Below are 13,624 nucleotides of genomic sequence, written 5' to 3'. Positions count from 1 at the left end.
TTAAAGATATTTTCTCATTTTGCTTTCACAACAGTCCCGGGAGGTGGGTGTCATCATCATTTCCATTTTGCATGGATGGTAATCAGGTTTAGAGAGGTGGATAAACGATCCAAAGTCAGCAATTGTCAAGGGGTTTTCTCCTAACTCCTTACCGCATGCTCCGGCCTTCTTGTGAATGAGCTCTCTTCTATTTTGCAAACACTTTAGGATTTCCTTGTTAATTTTCATCATTATGAACTACAGTTACTTTTCGCTCCATATTGATGAATGGTGCCGGGCTAGTGCCAGTGGGAGGGGCTCATGGATTGCTGGCGGGCACGTCTGCTTTTGCGGTCACCGTCTCATGACTAAGCGCAGGTGGCAGCCTGGGCTGGAGGGGCTCCGTCCTCATCTGCTTCTCTCTCTGCCTTCACTCCATGCTGTGCTTCATCACACTTGATGCTTCTCTCTGTCTTATGTGGGTCTTGGGCTTCCTGGTCTCTCTGTCCTTCATCCATGCTGTCCTCCTTATGACAATGCAGGGCCTCCCCGGTTCCACGTCCGAGTTGGACAGTTCTTCAAGGCCAGGTCCACAGGCAAGCCTGTCCTGCTCTGCCCAGCCCTGCGTCACATCCTTCTTGTCCGAGCTGCTCCCCAGCTGCGCCCAGCGATGCTCTGGTGGGCATCACCCCTGGGCCGTCTTTCTTGATCCCAGCCTGTCTCATCTGTGGATGCAGGGTCTGCCTTTATCTTTGGAAACAGATGCCCTGCAACCTCCACACTTTTTTTAAAAAAGTTCTGTAGTTTGTTTCGTTGTAGAGGTTAATTTTTTTTGTTTTGGTTTTTTTGGTTTTGTTTTTGTTTTCTTAGGTGTGTTTTCTTCTCCTTTCAGGCTGGACTCAAATCCTCTTGCTCTAGTTTGGCTTGATGATCTGAGTGGTGTTGCTACCGAGAATGCCTGTTTTGGATAGATTTAATGGATTTTATTTTGTTTTGGTGGTTTTTCTTTTTTTTTTCTAAAACCAAGGGAAGTTTCTGGCATTCTTCACAGTGCCATCTTGCTCCCATCCCACATGTCCAGTTTTTCCTGCCTCTTTATATAACGTATAATGTCTTTGCTGTCTTTTCTCCCTTGCTAACTCTAGGCCCTTTGATAAGCGGTGCCGGGTCTGATTCACCTTTGGTTCATTCATGGTGCCCAGCATCACACTTTGCTGTTAACTGGGACTTAAATGTTACTAAGTTAAAATGAGTTCTTTGTCGGCTACAGTCAGTACAGCCGGAGATTCAGATATACGTAGTGTGAAACCATAGGCTGCATTTTATGGATCCTACTATTTGCTTTGTTCAAAAAGTTTCTGATGTTGGTTTACTTCTTGGGTCATTACATTTCATTCCTGTAATAATGGAATGAAACAGCCACAGCTGTTTGACCACTGGGGACTCTCACATGTGCTTCGTTTTGCAAAATTAATTGATGAATCAAAAACTAAAGCAGCCTTCTGTCAAGTGTTTCTCTCACCTTTCAGAAAGGCTTCATCACCTATACCGTGGCTGTCATTTTTTTTGTATTTGTTTGCATTGTGCGAAACCTTATCTCCGATTTCCATACCAGTGACACAGAATCACTAGAGCCTTCTCTGTGAGCTGGTACCTCTTTATTTCACGTGTACTGTTTGTCAGTGGGAGGACATTAAGACATTTATGAAAGGTGTTCAAAAGAGAATTTACTGTAAAACCTACACATTCTTTATTTCTGGAAGTAAAAGTATACATCTTTGTGGGCAAGGTGTATATAGCCCATGTTTTCTTTTTCCTAAATATTTGACTTTAGGGACTTCCCTGGTGGTCCAGTGGTTAAGAATCCGTCTAGCAATGCAGGGGATGCCGGTTTGATCCCTGGTCGGGGAACTAAGATCCCACTTGCTGCAGGGCAACTAAGCCCGTGTGCCACAACTAGGGAGTCTGAGTGCCGCAACTACAGAGACCCTGTGCTCTGGACCCTGTGTGCCACAACTAGAGAGAAGCCTGGGCACCGCAACAAAGAACCCACACTCCGCAATGAAAGGTCCCCACGTGCCGCAACTAAGACCCGATGCAGCCAAAAATAATAATAATAATAAATAAATATTTTTTAAAAACCTCTCACGCTCAGTAACATGAAAAAGAAAACCATTTAAAAAAATTTGAGTTTAAACAGAAGTTTAGGTAAAAACAACATGACTTCTTCAAGTGTCAGGTGTGGCATCTTTTAGGTTATAGTGACATTAACATGCTATGTAGTGTGTTGCTATCAAGTATCATCTGAGATAATGTTTTACGCCCTGTACAACATCCTCAGCCTTCAGGATGAACCTGTGAGATGTCACCTGAGGGCAGGAGAATGGCTAAAGCAGTCTTGAAACAAGTCTTGCTTGGGATGAATTTGGTGCTTTTCTGGCAGGTTCTATGGCATGAACTTTCTCAGCTAAGCTCATGACTCTGAGATCATTGTTTCCTGGAGGTCCACAGGGACGGGGCCAGTCAGAAAATATTCCTTTGTCCATTGAAGCATTAGCTTGTGCTCTGTTTCCAGGAAGGAAAAGTGTGGCAGATTTGTAAAAGTTCAGGAGGCCGAACTATTTTAGTCATCATTTGGTGGCAGCCTGTGATATTAAAGCATTCAAGGACAGATCGTTCCATAGTCTACTTAAATTCAGGGATTCTTGAATCACCTTGCCACTGTGTGCCATTTTCAGGTGCATGCCCTTTCTAATTTATTTCCTATTTTAAGGTCAGTAGACCCTTTCACTTTTTTTCTCCCTTTCAATAAAGGAGCATTTAAATCCATATTGTAGGGTAACGTCTACATGTGTTTTGTTCTGTTGCTCATGCCACCTGTTTTTGAAATATAATTTTTAGAGGTTGCACTCCATTTAGTTATTACAAAATATTGGCTATATTCCCCACATTGTACAATGCGACCTTGTAGCTTGTCTTATACCCAGTAGTTTGTATGTCCCATTCCTCCTCCCCTGTATTGCCTCCCCCGAGTGGTAACCACTAGTTTGTTCCCTATATCTGTGATCATGCCACCTTTTTTAAGCTATTGTGTTGTGCTGATTTGTTAATTTAATAGTTATTCAACGGTACCTCATTTGATCTCATTTATTTCCTTCTTTCATCCCTATGCTTCTTCAGTTACTGTAAAGGAACTCATTCTAAGGATGGGATAAAGGAAAGGATGATATTGTACAAATGTAAGCTGTTCTTGTAAGAAATGAATAGATGTCATTTCCTTCCGTCATTCCTTTAGCTATTAAATGGGATATTTTGCCTGTTATCCATATAAAGGTGGGGCCTTATCATGCTTAGCTTGTGTTGGTAACCAAGTAGGAGGGAGAACATGATGGATGGCTAGGGATGTAAAAAGACGGTTAACTGAGCCCCTGCTGCTTTTTTTTTTAACACACGCCCCACGCCCCAACCTCCACATACAAACATTCTGTTTTGTTTGTTTACGAGTCATCCTCTGCCTTTCTTCTCTCTCCTCTCTTCTTCAAGAGCTGCTAGGAATGATGATAGGATGGTTCTGAGTGTTGATAGGGCTGGAAGAAGTAGAGGTGGGCGGGACAATTATTTCTCAGGAGAGAGCAAGAGGGAAGCAGGTATCTCCTGCCATGATCATCCAGGTGGTCTCTGCCCCACATAGTTTTGAGTTTCTTATGTCCAAGGTGGTTGCCTGACTCATTTCTGTTTTCCGCAGGCCCGAGGCTGTGTCATAAATGGTTTGCGAGCCTGCCCTGATGCTGCATGTGTGTGATTTGTGGTGCATAGATGCTGTGGTTTTGGAAGTGATTAGGAACTATTACATTGCCATTATCTCATGAAGAAAGTCACTCGCTGAGTGTCAGTCAACTGGATGAGGCTCATCTCTTCGTCTAGAAGCCAAAATTCAGTGGTGGCTTTAAGACATCAATGCTAAATCAGTTTCTTTTGTCTTGGCCAGGGATGGGCTAGGATGCTTAGCAGTGTCTTCTCTTGCTGCCGCCCCTGTGTGCTTCCATAGCATCTGCCCCTCTGGACGGTAATCGTCTCCGCGCCGTGTTGTGACTGATGGCTTATTTATTTACAGGCTGGACCAGACTGTCCGCAGGCTTCTGATCACCATCGTGTTCCCAACACTTAGCGTAGTACCTTGAACACAGTAGACGTTCAACAGATACTTCTTTTTTTTTTAATACTTATTTACTTTTTATTTTTATTTTTTGGCTGCGTCAGGTCTTAGTTGCAGCACATGGGATCTTTTCGTTGCAGCATGTGGACTTCTGTCTCGTTGAGGTGCGTGAGCTCAGTAGTTGTGGCGCGAGGGCTTAGTTGCCGCGCGGCATGTGGGATCTTAGTTCCTCGACCAGGGATCGAACCCTCATCCCCTGCACTGGAAGGCAGATTCTTTACCACTGGACCACCAGGGAAGTCCCTCAACAGATACTTCTTGAATTGAATTGAATTAACTGAATAAATGACCTGCACGTAGGCATTCAAGGTATAATGCGCCTATTTTTGCATCCTCGAATTTTCTCTCTGGATAAATGAACTTTGTGGGAATCCCAGGGAACACTTACTCTAAACAGAGGCCAGATTGGCTGACAGGTTCACCAGCCCAGGGGATACAGTGGCCCAAATGGATACGCCCCGTCCTGCTTCCAGCTGTTGTTTTGTTTTTGTTTCTGTTTTGGTGTTTCATATGAGCTGTTTTATAAATAACAAGGGCCTTGCTGTGACTTGGTTCAGAGTAAGCCGTGAATGCTGTGCTCCATGGGTCCAGAAGTCTGCTATTGGGGGAGGGTAGACCGAAACTGCCTATTTTCATTGTAATCAATCACCCCTTTGTCAGGAGGGCAGATTCTCTAACATGCTATAGTCTCCTCGGCGGCTGTACCGTCGTCTTTTGTTAAGGGCGGCATCTGATTCCATGAGTTCTTTGTGCAGGAACAGTGTGTTAGTGTCGGTGTGAGAAGCTGGTGAAAATTGTCATTTAATGAAGGCATCCAGCACATGCCTCCTCCCACCTTGGAGTAGGAGTCTCAGAGGGGTTTGTTCATTATGTCTCTGAAATCACTACGGGCCCGAGAGACAGAGGTATGAAATAATCCACCTGTGGATGGAGATGCTGGCGGGCTCCGTCAGGTGGCGCAGACCTGGGTCACACGAGGGGTTCATGGAGACAGGAGTTCTGTTTACTCCTAGCCCCTTTCTGGCTCCTGGAACACCTCCCACTTGCTGTATTGTTTTACTACAAACACTGGGTTGAGTCTCTGAATTGATAAGCTGCCTCACTGATAGGGCGAGGCTAAAGGAAACCCAGAAACTTGAAGACATGTTTTTAGTCAGAGAGATGGTAGTTACAAAGGGGATTTAATCTGAAGAAGGCGTGGATTTTAAAGAGAGATTTCTCAGCAGGAAATGCATTCTTCTTACCTAGTTGGGTAGCGAGCAGCCTATTTTCAAGGCATGGTGAAGTAGTAATTTATCTTTCTCTTCCCCAGCACCTTCTCCTTGACCTGGTTGGCCCAGCAGTGAAAGTTTTATAAACACTGGGCGCTGGGAACTTAGGCCGGGGCTTGACCACAGGCTTCTAGATTGATGAATGTTGTAGCCTTTCTTTAGGTGTGGCCCTTTTTTTTTTTTTTTAACTGTTATGTAGCTGAAGGTTCAACTACATTCAGCCTTTAGGGAAGGCATGGGGGCTGCTTTTCATCACAAAACTCAAGAGAAAAATGTAAGCTGTGTTCATGAATTAAAATGATATCACGGTGACAAGCAGGCAGCTCAGGGGCTTTAGGATGGCAGGTTTCCATGCTGAAAAGCGCATGAGTGAAATCTGTTGATGGATGATTTTGTCTACACAGGCTACCTACGTGCTGTCATAGATATAAGCATACTCTTTGTGTAACTAATAATGTAGAATCACTAGAGGTTTACGGTAGATGTAGTTTACCCAGCATTGCCTTGAATCACGTAGACGTTACACACAGGGCCCTCTTAGACCTTTCTGGAGTTGCAGGAGATTGCAGTTATCTGTCCCATTGTTGAATTACCTTAAAACATGGCTCTAGATGGCAGCTAAGTCCAGTCTACACTGTTGAGAGAATATCTGCTTATTGAAGGTAGTCCATCCAACTAGATGAAGTTAATTGTTCATGTGGCTCCAGAATACATACAGAGAGTGGAAAAGGTCAGGAAGGGAACACTGGGATCCAAGGAAGAGCACTTGGGCAACCGCTCATTTGTCACTGTGACAAAACCATTGTCATCTGTTCTGGGACCAGAGCCAAGGTCGTTGTTTGGTGATCTGAGTTCCAGTCTGAGTTCTTTCCCACTCTATGTGGCAGATCTGATTTATCCTTTCTAGGCTTCCCTTTCTTCATCTGCAAAATGAACAGGGTTTAAGCTGATGTACTATAAACTTCTGTAATCCTGCCTAAAATCATTTTAGTCCAAAATGGTTAGTAATTATATTAATCAGGATATCCAGAGAATCAGAACCAACTGGAGCCTGCCTCTTCCTTCCTTCCTTCCTTCCTTCCTTCCTTCTTTCCTTCCTTCTTTCCTTCCTTCCTTCCTTCCTTCCTTCCTTCCTTCCTTCCTTCCTTCCTTCCTTCCTTCCTTCCTTCCTTCTTTCCTTCCTTCTTCTATCTATCAAGAGATTTTGAGGAACTGTTTCACATGATTGGGGTGTGGGGCAGCTAACAAGTCCGAAATCCATAGGGCAGGCCAGCAGTCTGGAAATTCAGGCAAAAGTTGATGTTGCAGCCTTGAGTCCAAGTTCTGCATGACGGGCAGCTGGGAACCCAGGCAGGGTTTTTACATTGCCATCTGGAGGCAGAATTCCTTCTTCGGAAAACTTCCATCTTTGCTTTAATGTCTTCAGCCGACTTTCTGAGGCCCACCTACATTATGGAGGATAATCTGCTTCACCCAAAGTCTACTGATTTCAATGTTAATTCCACCTAAAAAGGGCCTTTACAGCAACATCTAGACTGGTGTTTGACCAAACATCTGGGCACCATAGCCTAGTTGAGTTGACACATAACATTAACTCTCACAGTAGTTAAGCTGTAAACTCTTTATTTGGAATTTAAGTCATGGTGATGGGACGGAAAAGAAGGCTAGTCTAAAATTAAATCATGCTGTCTTAGCAGTTTAAGGCATCAATTCTTCCATCGATCCATTTGGCATACGATTATTAAGCACCCATGTGTAAGGCACTGTGCTTCACATCAGGAATACAAAGATAAGATAAGCCCTTTACATTCAAAGTAATCAACATCTACTCTAGAAGTAGACAAGTGAAAAAGAAATGATTGCAACATGGCTGCCTTTCTTAGCATAGTGAGGTGAAGGAGGGGAGTATAACACTTCATGTCTTGGCGGGAGGAAAGTAGGAGATAAGGGACGGCTTCATGGAAGAGGAGATAAGCTTGATCTGGAGGGGTAATTAGGAGTTCTCCAGCAGGACACAGTAATATTGTACAAAGGGTGTGGAGAATAAAAGACTTACACGCATGAAATGGCAAAGTATTCAGGATGAATGTTTGGAAACTTCTGTCACATAGTAGGTGCTTGAGACTCAATATCTGCTGTTATCATTGAAAAAATTGAAGTGTGGCAGGTGTTATATTTTATAGTTTCTTGGTTAGGAAATAACCATCTGTCAGGCCATCAGTAAGATACGGTAATTTTTGGCCTTTAAAAATTGTCAGTATAATGTATTTAGATAGAGTTCATCAAAGCTTGTTTAATTTTCCATTCTGTTCAGAAATATTTTCTTGTCCATACTGGGTTAATTACAAAGAGAATTCAAAATTTATGTCTCTTTAGGATTTATCTTATAAGGCAGGCATTCTAGACCAAACATATCTATTATTTAGCTTTCTAAAAATTTTCTCTGAACCAGTTATGTCACCTTGGGCAAATCAGTCTACCTCTTTAAGCTTTAAATTCTCCCTTTTAGAGAGAGGGAGTTGGGCTGGTTTTTAAAGGTCCACCCATAGGCTATTCTATGATCTCTAAATGAAAATTGTTATCGCCACTGTTCCTGGTTATATAGGTGTATTTCTGTAGCATGAATCATTGATAACCACACCTTTCCCAATAGCTACGGTTTACAATGAAAGTACTTTATCGCCACTTTGAGTATTTCACATTTTTCAACCCCTTTATTAAGTATTTTATGTGCACTATCCTATTAAGTAGGTAGAATAACTCCGCAAAATAGATATCATTTCCATTTTATAGTTGAAGAAACCAGAGGCTCAGACAATTTAAATAATGTCACTCAGGTGGTAGTGGGGGAGCTGGGGGTTGAACTCTGATCCTTTGGCTCCAAAGTCCGCGTTCTTCATCAAGGATTGTGAGCTGTGAGCCGCATACGCAGTTATTCCCACAGCGTAGCGTCTTGTGTACACAGCAGAGTTGAGATGATGCTTTGTAAAAAGACAAGTCTCCACCTGGAACTAACACAGTGTTGTAAATCAACTATATAGTTCACTTAAAAAAAGAGAGAAAGTCTCATTCTCTGAAAGCAATCCCTGTAACTTTTTGTTTTCAATTTTTTTAAAATTTATTTTTGGATGCATTGGGTCTTCATTGCTGCACCTGGGCTCTTCTCTAGTTGCGGCGAGTGGGAGCTACTCTTTGTTGCGGTGCGCGGGCTTCTCATTGCAGTGGCTTCTCTTGTTGCGGAGCACGGGCTGTAGGCGCATGGGCTTCAGTAGTTGCGGGCTTATTTGCTCCACGGCATGTGGTATCTTCCCAGACCAGGGCTCGAACCCGTGTCCCCTGCATTGGCAGGCAGATTCTTAACCACTGTGCCACCAGGGAAGTCCCAATCCCTGTAACATTTTAAACAGTGAAAGAAAACAGAGGTACTTTTTGGTATGTTGACCAACAGGGCCATGAGTTTTAATATGTCCCTGGGCAGCGTTTCAGACATAGGAGGAAAGTATTATTCTCCATAATATTCTCCATAATATGAGAGGACCCAGAAGCCACCTGCTTAATTAGTAACGAAACTCTGGTCCTTTGACTCCGCTCCCTTGCATGTGGGTTCTGCCCCACACCCTGTGATAATTGCTCTCGACACGCTGGTTCTTATAAGGGTCTTGGCTGGTCCGTCTGTCTGGGGGATCATTTCCATAATTTCGAAATAGCATTCAGATCTCAGCCTGGTTGCCGTCTCAGGGGCCATTTCTTGACCTTCCAATTTAAATTAGATGCTTGTCACTCACTAGCTCATCAACCTGTTGTATGTCTCTGCATTGCAAGTATTACTCTAGGATATTTTTCTTATTTGTTTATTTACCTGTTTGTTTGACTGCTTCCTCCCATTTGAATAAAGCTCAGTGAGAGCAGAGGCTTTCGCTCTTATTTATTGCTGTATCCTCAGAGGGTGGAATAGTGGCTTGATAACAGTAGGCTTGTTCTATTTAACCATCCATCTATCCATCTCCCCCACTTCCCTTCCTCTTCCCCCCTCCATCGTTTGTCTTTCCTTCCCTCCCCTCCCTTTTTCCTTCCCTCCCCTCCCTTTTTCCTTCCCTCCCTCCATGTATCTATCGATAAAATGGCTTGGCCGTATAAAGTTATAGTGTGAAGCAGTAAATCTGCTTCTCCAATTAGGATGTGGGAAGACCCTCACATTTCCTTTATAGTTAATCACTTAGCGCTGGATTTTTCTCTTAGATGCTCCCTTTTTGTATCAAGCCCAAGATAGGGCAGAATGCTGAGAAACTGAGCTTTAGTTATAAAATTCTGATTTTTGAAAAATTGTTTCTCACCACCTCTGTGTTTTTGTTTTCTCTTGCCAGGGCTTTGTGCTTGAATTACAGACACCTCTTCAGCCAGCTCATTCCGGATGAATGAATGAATGATTACACCAAGTGTGGTCCACACTTCCTCTGGGGGTAAGTTCGAGGCACTTGTACATCTCAAAGGCGATAATGTCTGGCAGTTTGTATTTATGTGTCTGTTTCTCACATAGCTCTGTTAATTGCTCTTTGTATGCGGACCTGAGTGGGGAAAGGTGGCGAGGGTTCCTCAGGTGCTGGTCTGAGGGTCCTGCAGGCAGCAGGCGCCCAATCTGAGGGGCTTATTACAAATGCCCTGTAATTTGATACGCCGGCTAACCCTCTCTATGTGGGAGAGCATATGTCCATCTTCTCTGGGAGCTTAGGTGGAGAAGTTGCAGCCTGGGAAGTGTTCATTTCCTTTTCTGTAGATGTCAAATACTGATAAGCATGTACCTGAACTCCAAGCCAACTAGGACCTCCTGCTGAAGAACAGACTAGAGTCTGTCATTTCTAGTTGCAGTGGTAAGATCAGGACAGCTCAGGAGACTCAGACACTAGGAAACCACCGAGGAAAGGTAAGGCTCCAACTCCGACGTGAAGGCTGTTTCATTCTGACTGGGGCGTCTTACTAGTAGATGTGTTGGTCATTGCAGGGTAAGTGCTACAGCAGGAAAGCTGAGCAGTTCCCAAAGCAGTGTTTGGAATGGTTGCAAGTAATTCCCTGGAAGCGTTTGCCGTGTCTGCAGTCCATGCTTGCTTTGGTGAAGCACACAGACACGGGCAGAAGCTCTCCAGGCTGCAATGCATCTCATCTTTCCTGGGCCGCTTTGCGCCCTTTGGATCTCAACTCAGGGAGCTGCCTCTCGAGCACCCAATCTGAGGTGGCCACCCAGCCACCTGCTACACTATCACTCTATTTTATTTTACTTTTATTTTTATTAAAAAAATTTTTTTTAATTGAAGTAGAGTTGATTTACAATGTTGTGTTAGTTTCAGGTGTACAGCAGTGATTCAGTTTTTTAGGTACATATATATACTTTTTAAGATTCTTTTTCATTATGGGTTATTCTAAGATGTTGAATACGTTCCCTGTGCTGTGCAGTAGGCCCTTGTCGGTTATCTATTTTATATGTAGTAGAGTGTGTACCTCTCACTCCCAAACTCCTAGTTTACCACCTGCCCCACCACCCCCCCACCACCCACTCCCCAGCCCCTTTGCCCTTTGGAAACCATAAGATTGTTCTCTATGTCTGTGAGTCTGTTTCTATTTTGCAAATAAGTTCATTGATGTCGTTTTTTAGATTCCACAAATAAGTGATATCATATGGGATTTATCTTTCTCTGTGTGACATCACTTAATATGATCATCTCTAGGTCCATTCATGTTGCTGCAAATGGCATTATTTTATTCTTTTTTATGGCTGAGTAATATTCCATTTTGTGTGTGTGTCTGTGTGTGTGTGTGTATATACACACACACACACACCCCATGTCTTCTTTATCCATTCATCTGTCGATGGATACTTAGGTCATTTCCATGTCACGGCTATTGTAAATAAATAGTACTGCTATGAACATTAGGGTGCATGTATCTATTCAAATTAGAGTTTTCATCTTTTCTGGATATATGCCTGGGGTGGGGTTGCTGGATCATATGATAGCTCTATTTTTAGTTTTTTAATGAGCCTCCATACTGTTCTCCATAGTAGCTGCACCAATTTACATTCCCACCAACAGACATCACTCTATTTTAATTCTCTGAAAAGTGCTTGTCCCTACCTGACAGTTTTCTCCTTCCTGTACTTATTTATTGGCTTGTTGTCTAGACCACTGTCACTGGAGCAGAAGTTCCAAGAGCTCAGGACACGTGTCTGTCTTGTTCCTCACGTGGCTGCACAGCCAGAACGGTGTCTGTTGCACCACAGATATTGTTTGACTAAACATATAATGAGTTCAGCAGCTAAGTGAAGCTCACTGTGTAAGTTGTCAGTGTCATGTGGTGAGAAATTTGTTCGTTCTGGAGGAGATTTTGAAGACTCAATTTGCCTAGTTAACTGTTTTAAAAATGTGAATTGTTCCCTCATAGAATTATCATGTTTAACATGATGTTCCCTATAAGCAGGATGTTTTCTAACATTTCTGGGTTTATTTGTAAATATAGCACACATTAAAGTTACACATCTTGATGGTCTTTGGTAACCTTTGTGTTGACTGCCCTTTATATCATTTACATTAGAATATTCAGAAGGAATATCCAATTAGCCTTGGAGAGGTGTTTCATTTATGTTTCCATGAAGTTCAAAAACCATGACTGAAAGACACCTGTTTGAAACATCTAAAGTCTAGATTTTTGGGGAGTCGGACTGCCTGTGTTCTTTGACTCCTGTCTCTGACATTTCCTGGCTCAGTTTCTTCTTCTGTAAAACAGGAGTAAGAAAAGCATTTTTCTCATTGAGTGTGATTAAGTATGTTCATACACATGTTATATGAATTTCTATTTTATTTAGTATATACTTGGATTTTTATATATGAAATACATTAACTAGGTTTTTAAAATAATGTATTTGGATACTGTTTATCAAGTGGTGACCCACTTTGAGAATTTGTTTTTGCGTTAATGTGGATGAAAACAGCAGTCCATTCCTGAGATCACCAGAAAGAATAGACTAGCTTATAATTATTTATCGTTTTAATAAGTTATAACGAGAAAGCATTGTAGGTTTTCCATAAGTATAGCAATGCTGTTGTCTCTTTGGTATCAGACAGACTTTTTGAGTTTTTTGGTTGTACTATTAGGTTGGCCAAACAGTTCGTTCGGGTTTTTCTGTAACATCTTATGGAAAGGATGTTATGAACGAACTTTTTGGCCAACCCAATAGTTTTGTGGCCTTCAGCAAATTACTTGACTTAGTTTCTTCACCTGCCAAGTAGTGATAATAATACAAATCAAAGAGGATTGCTGTGAGAATCAAATATAAAATACTAAAATACAGGTAATGCTCCTGGCACAGTGCTGTCTAATCCTTGGTTTCCTTCTTCCTTGCCTTCCAGACCTTAGGTTTAAGGCTACTGATAACCAGAGGAGAGCGATCAGGGTTAGAAATGTTTGGAAATAGTGTCCTACTGCTCATGATGAAGAGAATAGAATACTCAGTGTCGAAGGTAGTACGCTTAGTAGGGAATGTGCTACCCACCCTTCACTCGTAAGGGGAGCAGGGCCAGTGGGGCGCACTTGATCAGCTTCTGAGGAACCACTAGGACCAGTGAGTAGCAGCGGGGGGAAGCCACTTCGGGTTTCATGTAAGGAGGGACTTTCTCAGGAGCTGTGGGAAAGTGAGAGGGGTGACCCTGCGTGGTAATGAACTTCCGGGCAGATGTGGTGTCCCGAGGCGCATTGGCTGCAGATCAAGAGTTCCGTAGAAAGGATTCCTCCACTCACCAGGAAGGTGGGTGCCGTGGCCTGTATGGTCGTTTATGATGCCCCTTCTGTAGATGTGGCCCCCTCTGCAAAATCAGTCCTGCCCATCTGGGTGTCTTGGCCAAGTTGGTTGTGCAGAGATGGATGGGGACCCAGGATTTAGCCTCCCCCAGACAGGGAGCTGGGACTGATGGTTGTTTCCTTTGAAAATGTTTTTCAGGATTTGAAATTTTCCTGTTTGCGGTGTATCATTTACATCCGAGGTTGCAAACTGGTTGGCTTCTGGCTGGTTCTGGGCTGTGGATAAGCTTTGATGGGTTTGCAAAATATGTCCCTGACAAGTGTTTTCAGGATATTTAAATAAGTTGCCTACCTTTAAAAATGGAAAAGTTTA

General features: G+C 43.0%; 1 protein-coding gene across 2 annotated transcripts in view; it reads left to right on the top strand.

Annotated features, from left to right (window-relative positions):
- Positions 1-13,624, top strand: part of TIAM2 (TIAM Rac1 associated GEF 2) — a 230,507-nt gene that overhangs the window by 83,417 nt on the left and 133,466 nt on the right. For both annotated transcript variants that reach the window (XM_036871919.1, XM_036871916.1), the window contains exon 2: positions 9,831-9,926. The gene's annotated coding sequence lies outside the window, so the exon portion shown is untranslated. The remainder of the gene's footprint in view (positions 1-9,830; positions 9,927-13,624) is intronic.

Source organism: Balaenoptera musculus, chromosome 12 (assembly GCF_009873245.2).
Source record: "Balaenoptera musculus isolate JJ_BM4_2016_0621 chromosome 12, mBalMus1.pri.v3, whole genome shotgun sequence".
NCBI lineage: Eukaryota > Metazoa > Chordata > Mammalia > Artiodactyla > Balaenopteridae > Balaenoptera > Balaenoptera musculus.
This window is presented reverse-complemented; position numbering and strand designations above follow the sequence as displayed.